The 19458-nt window shown below is 41.3% G+C and overlaps 1 pseudogene across 1 annotated transcript; it reads left to right on the plus strand.

Moving 5' to 3' along the window:
- The first annotated feature begins 4 nt into the window (after positions 1-4).
- On the plus strand, positions 5-15503 carry LOC101708526 (microtubule-associated protein RP/EB family member 1-like; annotated as a pseudogene). Its single transcript, XR_015451018.1, has 2 exons — positions 5-4020; positions 4094-15503. The product of XR_015451018.1 is annotated as a microtubule-associated protein RP/EB family member 1-like (transcript).
- The last annotated feature ends 3955 nt before the right edge of the window (positions 15504-19458 follow it).

The following is a 19458-nucleotide window of genomic DNA, read 5'->3' on the forward strand; positions in this document are numbered from 1 at the left end:
CCCCCCCTCCCACCCCCCCCAACACCGCCACCGCCGCCGCCGCCGCCACCTCCTCCACCGCCCCTAGCTCCTCCGCCGCCTCCGCCTCCTCCCGCGCCGCGCCCTCTGCGCACGCGTTGTCACCCGAGTCCCCGCCCCTTCCTCTCCCGAAGGCCCGCCCCTCAGTGGCGTCATAACCCCGTGACGTCCCCTGAGTGACCTCATCGCGGTAGAGCGAGAGGCGGGAAGCGGGAAGGAGGAAAGGGCGGGCCAAGCAGTGGGGCGGAGTAGGAGGCGGCTCTTGCTCGGACCCTCTTCCCGTTCCGCCCCACCCACAGGGGGAGGAGTAAGATCCTGGTGTTGGGGCGTCTGCTCGGGAATCTTCGTCTGTGATACCACCACCATTTTGCAGGTGAGGAAGTTAGAGTCCGGAGAAGGGCAGAGACCATGGCAAGGTCACAACCCCAGCCCTCCCAATCAGAGGTCTGCTCTCCTGCTCTGGAGAGATTTGTTTGCTGCAGCAAGTTCCCAGCCCCCTTCGCGAAGATTATTACAGTTTATTGGTGCTGTTTATGTTATGCAACAGCACCATTAAGTCTCCCGAAAATAAAGCAAAACCCTCAGTGCAGTCAGTTATAGGATCAGAAGAACAGCACCCACTCTATCAGAACCAACCCTCTCAAAATACAAGTCAGAATTTGACAAACCTCTGTCTTTAAAATCCAAGGCAAAATGTTACTGTATACTCTGTATGGTGTACATATGTGGTCTAAGTTCCATTTCAAGATCAAAGAAAGAATCCTGGAGACTCTGGCTGCCCTTTCTGTCTGTAAATGTTTTCTGAACATCACTTGTTGCCTCACACTGCTAGCTGGGGTTTGAGGAGGGAGATGAGGAAGAAATGCGCTCCTCCCTTCGAGTAGCTCTGTGTAGTTTAGGAATAAGAGAAGTGTGAGTCAGAGAGTTTACATGTCTTGTCCACAGTGCAGCAAAACTAGAACCTAGGTTTCTGATTCCTTATGAAGTATGTTTCCCATAACAATTTCAGCAGAATAAATTGAGAGAAATGACCAGTAGTGTGGGGTGCCAAGAGGTTTTGAAAAGGGAAAAACATTTTACCCTCTCTGTCCCACTATCAAATAAGAATTAGTAAAATATAGTAGCTTTAAACCTAAGTTCGGGCCAGGGATTTCGCTCAGTGGTTTCACCGCCTGTTGCGCAAGCGCAAGGACCCGAGTTTGATCCCCGGTACCCAAAATAAATAAATAAATGAAAACCAAGGTTCTGGGATCACACACATTTGGGATTCAAGTTCTTATTCTACCGATTTAGTAGTCATAATCGTGCCTGTTCAGGTTGGATTGTTGGTGGGTTAAATAAGGTAACAATAGATAAGCTCAGTAAGAATGGAGGCTAGTGAACCTCAACAAAGAAAGAAGATTAAGAGGAGGAATCAAACCATCTGTGCTGCAGTAGATGATAAAAACGATGCAACATAGGAGAATTTACTTGTATTATATGTAGATACGTGATTTTCAAGGTACTATTTTTAGAGTTAGATTTTGATTCAAGATTTAACTTTGTAATAATGAAGTGGTAAGAGCATTTTAGTTAGATATTGACTTGCTCTTAGGGATTTGGTGTGTTTCAGGTATAACATTAAAATTTTATATATTTTTTTAAAAAAGAATGGTAACTAGTATTGTGGCAGGAAACATGAGGAAATGTCTGTTGGATTAGACAATGATACAAGTAGGCAGGGATTGCTTCTTCACCTACCCCCTCTTCTATTTCCCTTCCTGTTCCTCTATTAAAATATGAAAAATGCAGCTGGGTGTGGTGGCGCACACCTGTAATCCCAGCAGTCCAGAGGCTAAGGCAGGAGCATTGCCATCAATTCAAGACCAGCCTGGACTGCATAGCAAGACCCTGTCTCAAAAATAAATAAATATGAAAAATATATGCCCTTTCTATCTCTAGCTTCCCTGCTCTCCAAGACTACCCTTAACAGCATACAGTAATAAATAAGATTTATAAATTCACATTATATAGTAGGGTTTTTTGTTTTGTTTTGCTTTTGTTGTGTTTTTGTTTTTTGTTTTTGAGTCAGGGTCTCATTATGTAGTTCAGGCTGACCTTGAACTCACTGTGTAGCCCAGGCTGGCCTCAAACTCATGGCGATCCTCTTGCATCAGCCTCCCAAGTGCTAGGATAACAGGTATATGCCACCACACCTGGCCAATAATATATAGTAGTTAAAAACATTTTATAAGAAACTATTCTTGGGCCAGGGATTTAGCTCAGTGGCACCATGCCTGCCTCACAAGCACAAGGTCCTGAGTTCGATCCCTGATACCACACACACACACAAAAAAACCTATTCTTGGGCTTCTACAACCTGTGTGGAAGTTTGAATCATTGCCATGAGCTCATTTTTTAGTGGTCACAATGTGGGAATTTTCATTAATATCAAGGAAAATTCAGCTTCCCTCACAGGTGAGCACAATCTTATGGATGATGAAATGCAAAAAAAAAAAAGATTACAAAATCTCACCTTTATGGCCATACTTCCAAAACTGTTATATAGATTTAATGCAATGCCGATTGAAATTCCAACAATTGGGCCCGGGATTTAGCTCAGTGGTTCCAGTGCCTGCCTCGCAAGTGCAAGGTCCAGAGTTCGATCCCTGGTACCAAAAAAAAAGAAAAGAAAAGAAATTCCAATAATGTATTTCCCAGAACTAGAGAAAACAATCCAAAAATTCATTTGGCACCAGAAGAGACCTAGATAGCAAAAGCAATTCTAGCAACAGAGATATGGCAGAGGGTATCACAATCCCCAACTTGAAACTGTACTACAAAGCTACTGTGATAAAAACAGCATAGAGGGCAGGGGATTTAGCTCAGTGGTGCCACTGCCTGCCTCGAAAGCGCAAGGTCCAGAGTTCAATCCCCAGAACCAATAAATAAATAAATAAATAAATAAATAAACACCATGGTACTGGCAAAGAAACAAACCTGAGGATCAGTGGAATAGATTAGAAGATACAGAAACAACTCCAGACATACTCAGCCACCTTATCTTTGACAAAGGAGCCAACCACCCTCACTGGAGGAAAGATAGCCTATTTAATAAATGGTATTGGAAAAACTGGATTTCAACGTCCCAAAGATTAAATCTAGACCCATATCTATCACCATGCACTAAACTAACATCAAAGTGGATTAAAGATCTAGATATTAAAACAGAAACACTAAATTTGCTGGGAGATAAGTTAGGTAGAACTCTTGAAGACACTGGCATAGGAAAAGACTTTATGAACAAAACCTCAGTAGCACGGGAACTAGCACAAAGAATCACCAACTGGGATCTCATCGTATTAAAAAGCTTCTGTACTGCAAGAGAAACCACCAACAGAGCTAAGAGACAACCTACAATGTGGGAAGAAATTTTTAGCAGCTGTACCTCAGACAAAGGACTATTATCTAGACTATATAAAGAACTTTAAAAAATCAGAACCCCCAAATTTAAAGACCCAATTCAAAAATAGGCATCTGAAATGAACACTTTTCTCAGACAAAGAAGTAAAAGCAGCAAATAAACATATGAAAAAATGTTCAACATCACTGGTCATTCAAGAGGTGCAGATGAGGGGCCGGGGATTTAGCTCAGTGGTTCCACCGCCTGCTGCTCAAGCGCAAGGACCGGAGTTTGATCCCCGGTACCTAAAAAAAAAAAAAAAAGGTGCACATGAACACAACACTGAGATTCCACCTCACCCCAGAAAGAATGGCTGCTCTCAAGAAATCAGCCAGAGGAAGGGTAAGTTTTGGTGATGAGTTGGCAGTTTGTTTCAAGATTCATTGTTAATTCTATAATCTTCCTTTTTTGGAGACCAAGTCATCACATATTTTGGAAAGGGGCTGCCTATTGTCAGTTTATGGACATGTTTTTTCCTGGGTCCATTGCCTTGAAGAAAGTGAAATTCCAAGCTAAGCTAGAACATGAATATATCCAGAACTTCAAAATACTGCAAGCAGGTTTTTTTTTTTTGTACCGGGGATCGAACTCGGGTCCTTGCGCTTTGAGCTAAATCCCTGGCCCAGCAAGCAGGTTTTAAAAGGATGGGTGTTGACAAAATAATTCCTGTTGATAAATTAGTAAAAGGAAAGTTTCAGGACAATTTTGAATTCGTTCAGTGGTTCAAGAAGTTTTTTGATGCAAACTACAATGGAAAAGAGTATGACCCTGTAGCCGCCAGACAAGGTCTGGAAACTGCAGTGGCTCCCTCCCTTGTTGCTCCAGCTCTGAATAAACTGAAGAAACCTCTCAGCTCTATCAGTGCAGCTCCACAGAGACCCATTTCAACACAGAGGACTACTGTGACTCGTAAGGCTGGCCCCGGGGCGGTGCGGAAGAATCCTAGTGTGGGCAACGGGGATGATGAAGCAGCTGAACTGATGCAGCAGGTCAACGTATTGAAACTTGTCATTGAAGACTTGGAGAAAGAGATTTCTACTTCGGAAAGCTAAGGAACGTTGAATTGATTTCTCAGGAGAATAAGGGGGGAAATGACGCCACATTGCAGAGAATTGTAGACATTCTCTACGCCACAGACAAAAGCTTTGTGATACCCGATGAAGGGGTCCCCAGGAGGAACAAAAAGAGTATTAACACCCTGGACCAGCAGAGCAGTGTCAGAATTCTTCACTCCAAATCATGTGCTTAACTGTAAAATACTCCCTTTCCTTATTGTTAGAAGATTCACAGGTTTCTTTTCATAAGCAAAAAGTACCTCTTTTTAAAAGTGCACTTTGCAGAAGTTTCACTGCTCTTCCAATAAATTTGAGTTAGGAGCTTTTACCTAGTAGCAGAGCAGTATTGACATCTAGGTGGTTCATTTGGGGAACAAAGAGGCTGACTGTGGGGCTTACCATGTGGATGCTGGTCACCCTGGTTACTGGAGAAGGTGTTTTTCTGTAACGTACTGAGGTGCCAACCTCAGTAGAGAAATGTAAAAACTGAATTGAATTTTAACCTAATGTGAAATCTTGGTAAAGATCGTGTTAATAAATGAATGCCTTAAGAGTATTTAAAATATGCTTCTATATGTCAAAATATAAAATGTGACAAGACAGAAGATTTTACGTGTCTGTCATGCCTGGGAAGGAAGGCCCAGACGGTGGAACCTTCAGAACCTGCTGTTACAGGCCTTGCAGGGGTGTGTGAATCCTCACAGGCCAAGGCTTTGACCCAAAAGGAAAGTTTAAGAAGTTGCTTTGTGAAGCCATTTGGTGTCATTGGCCAATGGCATCCCTGCTAAATGCAAGCGGCATGGCTGCTTAGGTGAATAGAGGGTATTCAGGCCTGAGGTGTTTGAGGTGAAGAGCTCGGTTTTTATTGAGCATTTCTCTGATTTTTTTAGTTACCCCTGAAATTTCTGTGTATTGTGTCTTTTGGGAAATGAGCTGTGCCCAGTTTTATAATTTTAACAACTACTAGGGACTCGCCACGTCTCTCGGATTTGGATGGGAGTGTGTCCTGTTGTATTATCTTTATGTTTACTATTAACATGATTTTCTTCTCTGCTCCTCTTGCCCACTGGGACTCCTTTTTGGCTCCTAAATTTGCTGCTTAGCATTGAAAGTACAGCTGGCAGGTGATCTTCCTGCACGTTCCAGCAGGGCCTTTGGCAAAGGGAATAATCAGTGAAGCCCATTGTTACCTTGGGATCTACAAGGCTGGGGTGTTTTCGGTATCTGCTGTCCACAGCTCTCCACTGTTATCTGAATACTTTGCCAGTGCACTAATCTCTTTGGAGATAAAATTCACTAGTGTGTTACTAAATGTTAATTTTCTTTTGCAGAAAATACAGTACCACGTCTGAATTAATTATTAATATTTAAAATATTTCATTCCTTAATTCTCCCTCATTTGCTTTTTGCCCATGACCTATTCAGTCTCTTTGTTTGCCAGAATCCTGCAAAATGTATGTTACCCACTACTGAGATTGTTGAGCCCCTGGTGTGTTCATATTGATTTGTTTCTGGTGGTAGCTCGTCCTAAAATGTGTGTAGAAAACAGGTATTTTATGATAAAATAATTGTGTAGTGCATGCTCTGGGTAGAATTCAGAGGAAAACCCAGATTCAGTGGTTAACAATGCCAAAAAAATGCAAGTAACTAGCCATTGTTCAAATAACAGTGGTGCTATTTCTCTTTTGTGGCCTTTTAGACTTTTGTTGCCCTAAAATTCCATTTTATTGGGAAACCATTTTCCCCTAGGTCTTTCTTGACAGGGTTTTTTTCTACTCTAAACAATTTCTAAATAAAATTCTGTATTTCAAGAAAAAAAAAAAGAAATCAATCAATAACAAATGTTGACGGGGGTGTGGGGAGAAAGGAATCCTTCTCCATTGTTGATGGGAGTGCAGACTGGTGCGACCACTGTGGAGATCAGTATGGAGATACCGCAAAGAACTAGGACTAGAGGTCCCATTTGACCCAGCTATTCCCCTGCTGGGGATCTTCCCAAAAGAATTAAAAGAATCATACCACAGTGATACATGTGCACCCATGTTTATAGCGGCACAGTTTGTAATAGCTAAAGCTTGGAAACAGCCCAAGTGCCCATCAACTGGAGACTGGATAAAGAAGGTGTGGATTTTTTTATAAAATGGAGTACTACTCAGCCATAAAGAACAAGAAACTAGAGTCATTTATAGCTAAATGGATGCATATCAAGGCCATACTCTTAAGTGAAATAAATAGGTATGTACACGTATAAATACCGAATAGTTTCTTTGGTATGAGAAACTGAAAGTGTAAATAAGGATTAAATGATTAAAATGAATAATTGATAATTTGAAATAGAAAAGGTCCAAAGGGGTAGGTCGGGGAAGTAGGAGGGGAAGGGGAAAGGGAAGAAGAGAAAGGAAAAATTATGAGAAAAGGAAAAAATGGAAATAAAGTGTTTGTAAATAGGGAAGGGTGGAGGCTGGGGATTTACCTCAGTGGTTCCGCTGCCTGCCTCGCAAGCTCAAGGTCCCAAGTTTGATCCCAGGTACCAAAAAAAAAAAAAAACAAAACAAAATAGGGAAGGGTGGACAGGGAATGGGGAAAAAAATAACCAAGATACATTATGTACAGGTACAAGTGCCCAGTGATAAATGTAAACATATTGTATACCTAAAATGTACCAATAAAAGAATTTAAGCAAAAAAAACCCTCAGCAGTAAAGTTGAAAATAATTGAAACTGTGTAGTTCAACCTCCTTATTTCACAGGGAAAGAAATTAATACCGAGAGAGGAAATTGACCTAACATCATACAGCTAGTATGTATGAGGTTTCCAAATTCCCAGTCTAGCACTCCGTCCATTATATCCTGCTACATTTCCTTTATACAGTAAGTTCAGTTTGGACCTCACGTATAAAATAACTGGAAATTTCAAGAACTAACTTGATGTTAGAACACAGACTCCCTAGAAAGTGTCTTCACTTGCAATACCCACAGATTAAAGTTGTACTGACCAGGGCCGGGGATTTAGCTCAGTGGCACCAAGCCTGCCTTGCAAGCACAAGGTCCTGAGTTCGATCCCTGGTACCAAAAAAAAAAAGGTGTACTGACCAGCGATCAAAAAGGATGTTATTGGAAGCTGAAGCTGTGCATTCAGAAGACTGATTCAAGAGAAACTGAAAATTCTTGGCCAATCCATGCTACATTTAGCTCACATCTAAACTAACCACATAATCCAAAGAAATCTTTGCAGATAGACCCAAGTGGGTCAGCACTTGAGTGTATTGTAGGAGTTGCCTCAAAGGAATTCGGCTACTCCTCAAGTGAATTCTGAAGCCTTGTGCTGAAATGTTTGATTCTCATGGATTGGAGGTGCTACACCAGCAGGAATGCTAAACTTCTGCGGTACTTGGGACAGCTGGCACAGTGAAGAACTGTCCCTCTCTGCCTTAGTCAGTTTGGGTGGCTGTAAGAAAATACCACAGAGTAGGGATAAGTGATATGAAAAGGAAGAAACGAGATGGTGCCCATTTAGGAGACTCATAGAAATATGAATCTGTAGGGTGAGGTGGGCATAAGCACTCCTATAGGTAAAACGTTAAAGCAGAACATGACATTGGAACAAACAAGGACAGACCTTTCTATGACTAGCTATAAAGGCAGCAACAGTGCAAAGCAGCCTGTGTTTAAATGTCAAATGAGCTGGAGACAATGAGGCACAAGGATTTAGAAAAGGAAGAGTTAAGAATGGATTGTCAGCTGAGTGTGGTAGTGCATAGCTGTAATCACAGCACTCGTGAGGCTGAGGCAGGAGGATCACAACCAGCCTGGGCTACATAGTGAGTTCAAGCTCGGCCTGAACTACATAGGGAGACCCTGTCTCAAAAAACTACTACCAACAACAAAACACAAAAACAGAAAAGAGAACTGCAGTGCCCAGAAGTACTATACAGGAGAGCAGAGCCAGGCCCTGGATGATTCTCCATGCATTGAAGAACACCTTACGGTAAAGTCAGGATTGTAGGACTGAGCCATAAAGCCAGGTGAGACATGTTGATAAGCTGAAAGATCTGGCTTCTCTTTGCAACCTTGTTTTTCTGTCCTGACTGCAAACATACCTGCAAAGAACTGCAGGGAGGAGTACAATCTCAGGGATACTCGAGTGCTGCCTCCTCTAGGAAGCATGATGGGAAAGGACTGGAACCCCCAAATTTGGGATTTTTCAAGTTCCTTCTTCCTGTTACCCTACTCCAGAAATGCACAAATGGGAGGCACCAGCCTTGGTGCTGTCTTTTCTCCTCTCTCTCCGCTGTCTGATGGCCTGAATCTCTTTTCTCCTACAGTAGGGAATAGGGCAGTGCAAAATAAAACCTGTCTTTATCTCACACCCTTCGGCCTTCATACATCCAAACATAACCTGTGCGTCCCCTTTTGGCCCCTTCAGTTTGCCAGAGCTAAAACATCTTCCACTGGCTATCCACATGCAGCAGACTGAGTCTAGACCCATATTTCTCATCATGTGCTAAATTAAACTCAAAATGGATCAAGGATCTAAATGTTAAACAGGAACAATCTGCTGAAAGATGAAATAGATACAACTCTTGAAGCCATAGGCAATAGGAGAGGACTTTCTGAATAGAACCCCCAGTTGCACAGAAAATAATACCACGAGCCAAGAAGTCGGATCATATCAAGTGAAAAACCTTCTACACAGCAAAAAAAACAACCAAAAGAATGAAAATACAATCTGCAGAATAGGAAAATTTTTTGCCAGCTATTCTTCAGGCAGAGAAATAATACAGGTATCTAGAATATATAAAGAACTCAAAACAATTGGATCCCTAAAAAATCCCAATCAAAAAACAGGCAACTCACCTGTCTCGCAAGTGGAAGGTCCCGAGTTTGATCCTCTGTACCAAAAAAAAATGAGCAACTGAAATGAATAGACACTTCTCTGAAGAAAAACAAATAACCAATAAATACGTGAAGAATACACAACATCACTAGCTGTTAGAGAAATGAAAATTAAAACAACATTGAGAGTCCATCTTACACCAGAAAGAATGGCCACCATGGAGAAATCAAATAGTAACAAATCCTGGCAAGGCTGTGGGGAGAAAAGGAACCCTTCTACATTGTTGGTAGGAATGTAAAGTGGTATAACCACTGTGGGAATCAGAATGGAGATTCCTCAAAAAAACTAAAACTAGAAATTCTATTTGAACTAGCTATTTCCATTCTAGGAATCTTCCCAAAATAGTTAAAGTCATCATATTACAGTGACACGTGGCACACCCATGTTTATAGCAGCATAGTTCATAATAGCTAAATCTTGGAAGCAGCCTATATGTCCATCAGATGAATGGATAAAGGAAATGTGATTTTTACACACAATGGAGTACTTCTCTGCCATAAAGATAAAAGAGTCATTTGTAGAAAAATGGATGGACCTTGAGACCATAATGTTAAGTGAAATAAATCAGACACACAAGCTTAAATATCTCAAGGTTTCTCTTATATGAGAAACCCCAAAACAAATAAAGAGTAAAATAAATACATATAATAGGAAGTAGGAAGACAGATCTTTCTCAAATGGAAAGGGATCAAGACATAGAGGGAGGGGAGGAAAAGTGGATGAAAAAAGGAATTGAGATGTGTTCTGTACATGCACCAACTCCTCACCAGGAATGCAAGCATCATGTACTGCAAACATGCACTCATAAAAATAAAAACGTTTCTGAAACAATGAGGAGCACTCTACCACTGAGTTTCACCCCAGCCCCTTTTTTTTGTAGGTTTTTTTTTTTTGGTACTGGGGATCGAACTCGGGTCTTTGCACTTGCGCAGCAGGGGTGAAACCGCTGAGCTAAATTCCTGGCCCCTTTTTATTTTTTGAGAGAGGGTCTCACTAAGTTGGGTAGGCTGTCCTTGAACTTGAGATCCTCCTGCCCCAGCCTCCTGTGTGGCTGGGATTACAAGAGTACGCCACTGGCCCAGTTCTGATTCTTTTTTTTTTTTAATTCTTTTATTGGCACATTTTAGGTATACAATATGTTTACATTTATCATTGGGTGCTTGTACCTGTACATGATGTGTCTTAGTTCTTATTTTTTTCCCCATTACCTGTGCGCCCTTCAGCCCCTCCACCCTTCCCTATTTACATAGATTTCCTTTCCATTTTTTTTTCTTTTCTCATAATTTTTCCTTTCCCTTCTTCCCTTTCTCCTTCCCCTCCCACCACCCCTACTCCTTTGGACCTTTTCCTATTTCAAATTATCAATTACTCATTTTAATCATTTTAATCCGTATTTACACTTTCAGTTTCTCACACCAGAGAAACTATTCGGTATTTACACATGTGTGTCCTATTTATTTCACATAAGAGTATCGCTTCAATGTGCATCCATTTAGCAATAAATGTCTCTAAATTTTCATTTTTTATGAGTAGTACTCGATTTCATAAAAAACCCACATTTTCTTTATCCAGTCTCTAGTTGATGGGCAGTTGGGGTGCTTCCAAGTTTTAGCAATTACAAATTGTGCTGCTATGAACATGAGTACACATATATCACTGTGGTATGATTCTTTTAATTCTTTGGGGAAGATACCCAGCAGGGGAATAACTGGGTCAAATGGGACCTCTAGCCCTAGTTCTTTGAGGTATCTCCATACTGATTTCCACAGTGGTTGCACCAGTCTGCACTCCCACCAACAATGAAGAAGGATTCCTTTCTCCCCACACCCCCGCCAGCATTTGTTATTGGTTGACTTCTTGAGAACAGCCATTCTTTCTGGGGTGAGGTAGAATCTCAGTGTTGTTTTCATCTGCATCTCTCAAATGACCAGTGATGTTGAACATTTTTTCATATATTTATTTGCTGCTTTTACTTCTTTGAGAAATGTCTGTTCATTTCAGATCCCCATTTTTGAATTGGGTCTTTAAATTTGGGAGGGGGTCTGATTTTTTTCACTTCTTTTTATATTCTAGTAGTAGACCTTTGTCTGAGGTACTGCTTGCTAAAAAAATTTTCCCACATTGTAGGTTGTCTCTGAGCTCTGTTGGTGGTCTCTCTTGCAGTGCAGAAGCTTTTTAATACGATGAGATCCCAGTTGGTGATCCTTTGTGCTAGTTCCCATGCTACTGAGGTTTTGTTCATAGTCTTTTCCTATGCCAATGTCTTCAAGAGTTCTACCTAACTTATCTCCCAGCAAATTTAGTGTTTCTGTTTTAATATTTAGATCTTTAATCCACTTTGATGTTAGTTTAGTGCATGGTGATAGATATGGGTCTAGGTTTAATCTTTGGCAGGTTGAAATCCAGTTTTTCCAACACCGTTTATTAAATAGGCTATCTTTCCTCCAGTGAAGGTGGTTGGCTCCTTTGTCAAATATGAGGTGGCTGAGTATGTCTGTAGTTGTTTCTGAATCTTCTAATCTATTCCACTGATCCTGCCCCAGTTCTGATTCTTACACCACTGTTTGTCAGAGTATAATTCCCCAGTCTACCTATATCAGAGTCAATTCAGGAAAGAGGACTCTTTAAAAATGACCACTCTTGGCTCCTAGAGCCCTATAATCTGAGTCAGCCTGTCTGGGACAGAGCCCCGGAATTGCCGTGAAGAATGATCTTTATGCACACTAAAGTTCGAAGATTATTACTTTAAACAAACACAGTTGGTTGTTTATTGATATTTTGCTCAATAGTTCAACTTGATTAACGATTGACAAATTAAACCCTATCTTCAGGGTTATGTTTGACTTAACATCTGTTTCACTAAAGGCCACTATGAATGGTGAAAAAAAAACCTCTGGATGATTGAGAATATATACAGTTATATACGTAAATCGATACATTTCCAAGATGGGCAATAATATATATCAAAATCCTTCAAAATGCCTTGATCTGGATTTTCCATTCCTAGTTATGTGTCCTAAAGAAATAATTTAAAGAGTAAATTAAGATACAAGAATGTTTATTTTAGCTGGAGATTATGGTACCCACCTGTAATCCCAGCACTCTGGGAGGCTGAGGCAGGAGGATTGCAAATTCAAGCCCAGCACGGGCAATTCAGCAACAGTGAGACACTGTCTCAAAAATTAAAAAAGAGGGGCCGGGGATTTAGCTCAGTGGTTCCCGCACCTGCCTCACAAGTGCAAGGTCCCAAGTTCAATTCCCAGTACCAAAAAAAAAAATTTAAAAAGGGCAGGGAGGTAGCTCAATATGAAGGCCCTGAGTTAAATCCCCAGTACAAAAAACCCCACTTTATGACATTTCAATTTTCTTTCTTTTTTTTTTTTTTTGGTACTGGGGATCGAACTCGGGTCCTTGCGCTTGCGCAGCAGGTGGCGCACATTTCAATTTTATAAAAAATAATTTAAAATAAAATTTGAGCAGCTGGGATTTAGCTCAGTGGTTCTGGCGCCTGCTGCACAAGCGCAAAGTCCTAAATTCAATCCCCGGTACCAAAAAAGTTATATATATATATATATAAATTTTTAAAAATTTGAAAGACTAAAATACAAAATGTTTTGTGTTTTTTTTGGGTACTGGTGATCGAACTCGGGTCCTTGCACTTGCACAGCAGGCAGCGAAACCACTGAGCTAAATCCCAGGCCTAAAATACAAAATGTTAAGAGCACTTGTCTCTGTATGATGATGTTACAGGAAACATACATTTTTCTTCTTTGTAATTTTTCCTTTTTCCATCTTTTTAATTTTTTTTTTCATCCCTGGAGATTGAACCCAGGGTGTGGTACTTGCTAGGTAAGCTTTCTACCACTAAACTATATCCCAGCTCTAATTTTTTTTTGAGATAAGTTTTTACTATATTACCCAGGCTGGCCTGGAACTACTACTGGTTTCGAGCAATCTTCCTGCCTCAGCCTCCAGAGTAGCTGAGATTATATATAATTTTTATAGTCAGAAAAAAACAATGGGACTTGATCTATTTTGACTGAAAGGATGCAGGCCACTTGCATTTCAATCAGAAAATTGGATTAAAGTCTCAGTTCTACCTCTTTGGACCTCACTTTTCTCTGAAATCCAGGTGGTAATACCCATCCTGTCTCCCTCACAGAGTAGTTGTGAAATAAAATATGGAAATGTTTTGCAAACTATAAAATGGTTTATAAAGGTAATATATTATTAAGTCTTCATTTTTACCTCAGCGGTCTAAGCTTCTTCAGTACTTATCTGTGCAATCATCTGTCATCAAGCATAATGTTAGACCTTTTTTAAAAAAAAACAACCCGTTTTTTACTTTTTATTATGGAAAATTATAAACATACAAAAGACTAGGCAGAGGAGTATAATGAATTACCATGTATACATCACCGACTTGGATAGTGTCAGCTGACACTCAGTTCTCTTTTATCTACTCCTCTCACCTACTCCTACTCTCTCCCATATTAACTGACTGCCAGACTTGAAGCTGACATTGAGCTCTGAAATTTTCATGTACACAAAAGAAAATTTCAATTCTCAGTTCCTTATCAAAAATGCCAGTCCAGGCCGGGGATTTAGCTCAGTGGTTTCGCCGCCTGCTGCACAAGCATAAGGACCCGAGTTTGATCCCTGGTACCAAAAAAAAAAAAAGAAAGAAAGAAAAAGAGAAGAAAATGCCAGTCCAAAATGTACACTTTAAAAGGGTAATTTTTATGCCAGACCTGATGGCCCACACTTGTAATCCCAACACTCAGGAGGCTGAGGCAGGAGGATTGTTTTGAGTTCAAGGCCAGCCTGAATTATACAGGGAGATCCTGTCTCAAGAAACAAAACACAAACAACAACAACAACAAAAACTAAAAGGGCATTTTTATGGTATGTAAATTCTAGCCTGGCTGGTCTTGAACTCGAAATCCTCCTATACCAGCCTCCTGAGTAGCTGGGTTTACAGGCCAGCACCCATGCACCCAACTGTGTATTGATTATTTTGAGCTAAAGGTAATTGACACAACAGGTACAAAGAGGGTTCCGTGTGTTCCCCATTTCTGCCTAATCCCAGGGCACAAGTTTCATGTGAAAACAGTGCCCTCCTGGCACCAGGAAGAGGCTGTCCTTATACTGGGCATGAGCTGTCACTGAAGACCAGAAGTTGCCAGTAAGATAAGTGTGTACAAGCAGCCTTATTAAAATAACCCTTATTGGGGCTGGAGGTTTAGCTCAGTGGTTCCTCCACCCGCTTCGCAAGCACAAGGTCCCGAGTTCGATTCCCAGTACCAAAAAACATCCTTATTTTCCATTTGTTTCCCCATATGTTTGCCTTCCTACCATTTGCCACCCCTAGAAGCCCAAGTCCCTTTTCCTTTGCCTTGTCTCTTCTCTATAAATGTATTGCCCCTTGTCAAAAATGGTATAGAAAGCCAAGTATGACAGTGCATGCCTGTAATCTCAGCATTCTAAGAGGCTGAGGCAGGAGGATCACAAGCTACAGCTCAGTCTGGGTCATTTAGTGACTTAGAGTGCCCTGCCTCAAAAGAAAAAATAAAGAAGGGGGCTAGGAATGTAACTCAGTGCAAAAGTCCTGATTCAACTCCAGAACCAAAAAAAAAGTCAATAAATTTACCATTTCAGGGAGGCTTATTCTTTCCTATGAAGCCTCTGTGGTGTTACATTAAAAATAGTAACAGCAGGGCCAGGGATTTAGCTCAGTGGTGCCTCACCTGCCTGGCAAGCGCAAAGTCCTGAGTTCAATCCCCGGTACCAAAAAAAAAAATAAATAAAAATAGTAACATCACACTGAGCATGGTGGCACAGGCCTGTAATCTCAGCACCCAGAAAGCTGAAGCAAGAGGATTGGTTCAAGGCCAGCCTAGGAGACACAGTGAGTTCAAAGTCAGCCTGAACTACAAAGTAAGAACCTGTCTCAAAAAACAAAACAAAACAAAAAACCTTTTTAAAATATTAACATCAGCTGGGGATTTAGCTCAGTGGTTCCACTGCCTGCCTCACAAGTGCAAGTTCCCAAGTTTAATCCCTGTACCAAAAAAAAAAAAAAAAAAAAACAATTAACATCAAATAAAACCTGAGTGCTTTTATTCCTGTTAATCTTTTTATTTTTCCAGTTTCCCAAGCAGGCCTCAGTCAAGATCTAAAAGGGTAAAAGGAAAAAATTTCCTCTCTTCCTCAAACAAAACAAAGCAAACCAAAATTTCCAACAAGTTTACTAAGAAACAAACAAGTCAAAGGTTAACAGTGACGATACTGCATCAAGTGTGGTCATGGGATTATGATCGATGTTCCTAAGGTTACACTAAAAATCTTCTGTGACTCAACATATACCACCTTAAATTTTTTTGATGGCACCTAGCCATATTATCTCTCCAGATTGTTTATTATCAGACAGTATTCTACTAGAAATGCCCCCCACCACCATTGGTTTAAAGCCATTCCTAAAGATTATGGAAAAAGCTCAGCCTTGGTCCAATCATAGGGCCTTAAAGTGTGACAGACTTGACTTCAGAAGGCAGTACAGTCAGCTACTAGCTATGGGAGGTCAGAGGTCGGACAAACTGTCTTTCTAAGCCTCATTTTCCACCCTCTAAAGTTAGTTTAAAACTTAATTAATTAAGGGATTAATTAAGTAATGCACTTAGCCAGATGCCCAGCACACAGTGGAGGGGCAGTAACATCTCACAAGGTCTCCCATTTATTTGTAAAAAGCCTTTAGGAGCCAGGCATGGTGGTGCACACCTGTCATCCCAGCATTTGGGAGGCCGAAGCAGGAGGATTGTGAGTTCAAAGCTAGCCTGAACTATATAGCAAGACACTGTCTCAAAAACCTAAAAAGACCTTTAGGAAACAAAATCATAGATGTTGATTTTACTTTAATGGGTGAAGAAACTGACAAAGTTCATGAGAATTGCTGGGATTGGAGGATCAGAGGACAGCTCATACTCTGCTGGGAAAGTGAAACTTGGGACAACCACTTGGCATAGCTGCCATTTGGCAAAATCTAGGAAAGTTAAGAGACATTTTCCCATGCACCCCTCCAAATTTATTTTTAGGTATGTGCTCACTTGTGTGCCTAAGAATACATATTAAAATGTCCATTGCAGCAACTCCTCTCATCAATTGATGAGAGGAAAAAATTGGAAGCCATCTAAATGTCCAACAGGATAGATAGGATAGATCTGAATAGCTAAATTGTGAGATAGTCATGAACAAAACAACTACAATATTTAAATTGGCTGGATTAGTGAAACGTGACAACATAGCTGTAATCTTAGCACTCTGAGAGGCCAAGGCAGGAGGATCACAAGTTCAAGCCCAGCCTGAGAAATTTAGCAACTTAGACCCTGTGTCAAAATATAATATAAAAAGACGTGGGGATGTAGCTCAGTGTGAAGGCCCTGTGTTCAATCCCTGGTCCTGAAAAAGAAAGTATAACTGATTTACAAAACCTTGCACCAGGGGCTGGGTATTTAGCTCAGTGGTGCCATGCCTGCCTCAAAAGTGCAAGGTCCTGAGTTTGATCCCCTGTACCAAAAAAAAAAAAAACTTAGAACTATTCAATGTGTACAATTTGATGAGCTTGGACATAGACAAACACTCCTGATACTGTCCCAAGTTCAAGGTAACAGATATATGACGCACTCCAAAAGTTTTCAGACTTATATCCTGTGTATCCTTGGTCCTTCTGGGTTTTTATATTTGTTTGATTTTGTCATAAGAACATTTATTATGAGACCTACCCTCTTAACAAATCTTGAAGTACACAATATTATTGTATTCTTTTTTTTTCAATATAATTGTTTTCTTAATTATAGACCCAATTTATACAGGTCTCCAAAACTTATTCACCTAGCATAACTGAAACTCTATACACATTTTAACAACTTTTTTTTTTTTTTTTGAGACAAGGTCTCACTATATTGTCCAGGCTGGCCTTGAACTCTTGGCAACCCTCTTGCTTCAGCCTCCTCAGTGCTGGGATCACAGGTGTGCCCCACCACACCCAGCCAAAATTTAGATTTCTGACCCTCTGTCTCCAGATCACCCTTTGACTGTCATTCCAGGAATTCAATGGAGTATTTCTAAGTACTACTCATCTGATATTATTTCCTCTGCTCAAGTCTCTTAATATGTCTTTGAAATATCTTATACTTTTTTTTTGGTTTTGGGGGTTTTTTGGTACTGGAGATTGAACTCGGGACCCTGCGCTTTCGAGGCAGGGGGCAGCACCACTGAGCTAAATCCCCCGCCCCTGTACTTTATACTTTTACTTTTTATAGTATCTTTTTTATTTGGGGTTCCTTTCTCCCAATTTGTGAGAGTTAAATGTAGCAGTGATATACCACCACCACCATCACCACCCTGCCCAGAATCCGTAACTCCAAACCACCTTTCTTCTGGTAAAAGTGGTTTCATCTCTCAGCTCCTCCCTGGGGAAGCCCCTTAGGGTCACACAGCCACAGCTGCACTTTAGAAATCTGCCCTGTTTATCCCCCTACTGCCGCCCTGCCTTAAGGACACAAACCCCTTCCACAGAGTTCCCAAAGGGTTTTGTGTACTCATTTATTCTGACTAATAGAGCCTTTGGATTAGGAGCAAGTCACAAAAAACACTGCAGAAGCAAAAGACACATTGAAGCGACCTCTGTTTGAGCAACCCACAGACAAAGTTGGTGCAAACTTCAGGATTATCTGCTCTGATTTTCTAACAGGGAGAAAGAACCCTGGTGGGAAAACAGCCAGTGACTTGCCCATGGCCGGCCATGGAGCCAGAGGCAGAGCTGATTCTAAAATTCTGATGCTGTATACCATTGCCTTAGTGGATTTCTCAAATGATTCCCTATCAAAAGACATTCCCTTGGGGCCGGGGATTTAGCTCAGTGGTTCTGCTACCTGCCTCGAAAGCACAAGGACCCGAGTTCAATCCCCTGTACCGGAAAAAAAAAATAAATAAATAAAAGACATTCCCTAGGAGGGGACACATTTAGACCTGGATCTGGCCCTGGTTGGGTTTCTGGATTTGTTCACTCACAAAGGACCAGAAATATGAGTGCTAGTTTATATCCGGATGTCCCCCCCAAAAGCTTCAAGCACCCAGAAGTGGGGGCTTGTGGAAGGTTATTGGATTACAGTGACAGTACTGCTGGATTTGTCTTGGGCAGTGGAGGCTGGTCAGAAGAGGGGGTTCACTATGGGCATGACCTGGAATGGTTTATCTCCCTGCCCAGCTCCTCCTTTCTCCCTGCTTCTTGGCCGCCATGATGTAAGCAGCTTTCCTCTGCATCAGGCCCTTCCACTGTGCCTCCCTTCTCTGGAGCCACAGATGGACTGAAACCTCTACAACTCTGAGCCAACATAAACCTCACCTGCTTTAAGCTGTGGGTGTTGGGTATTCTGTCTCAGCAACGAGAATGTGACTAAGACAGATTTTGGTACAGGGAGTAGGGCTGTTACCTGACTATGTGGTTCAGAAGCCTTTGGAACCACCTTGCAGGAGGAGTTTGGAAAGTGTTGGGAGTTGCAAGCTGGCGAAGCAGCCCTAGAATGCTGTGAGCCAAGCTTAGTGGGAAATTCTGGTCAGAGCTCAGAAGACCAAAATGCTGATAGAAATGCAGATGGTGAAGACCAGGCTCAGGAGGTTTCAGTTGGGAACAAGGACTGCAGTAACAGTTGGACTCCAGACCATGTGTTGTACACTCGGGCAGAAAATTTGTCTACATTTTGCCCATGTCCTGATACTTTTAGGGGAAACTGACCAGTTAATCTGGCAAAGGAAATGTCAAGGATGTGGCATGGGTACTGTTGCTAGCTCTACTTTGAGAATCAGAAGCAAGAAGCCCATTTAAAAGTTTTCAATTTCATCAGAAAGGAAGAACCAGGGCCGGGATTTACCTCAGTGGATTTACCGCTGCCTGCCTCCCAAGCAAAAGGTCCAGAGTTTGCCGGTACCAAAAAAAAAAAAAGTACTTTCAAGAAAGGAAGAACCTGCAAAATTTTGGCCAAGGAAAGT

This window comes from Heterocephalus glaber, unplaced genomic scaffold (assembly GCF_053883595.1).
Source record: "Heterocephalus glaber isolate CG9 unplaced genomic scaffold, H.glaber_assembly_v1.0 deba00001141, whole genome shotgun sequence".
Classification (NCBI taxonomy): Eukaryota; Metazoa; Chordata; class Mammalia; order Rodentia; family Bathyergidae; genus Heterocephalus; species Heterocephalus glaber.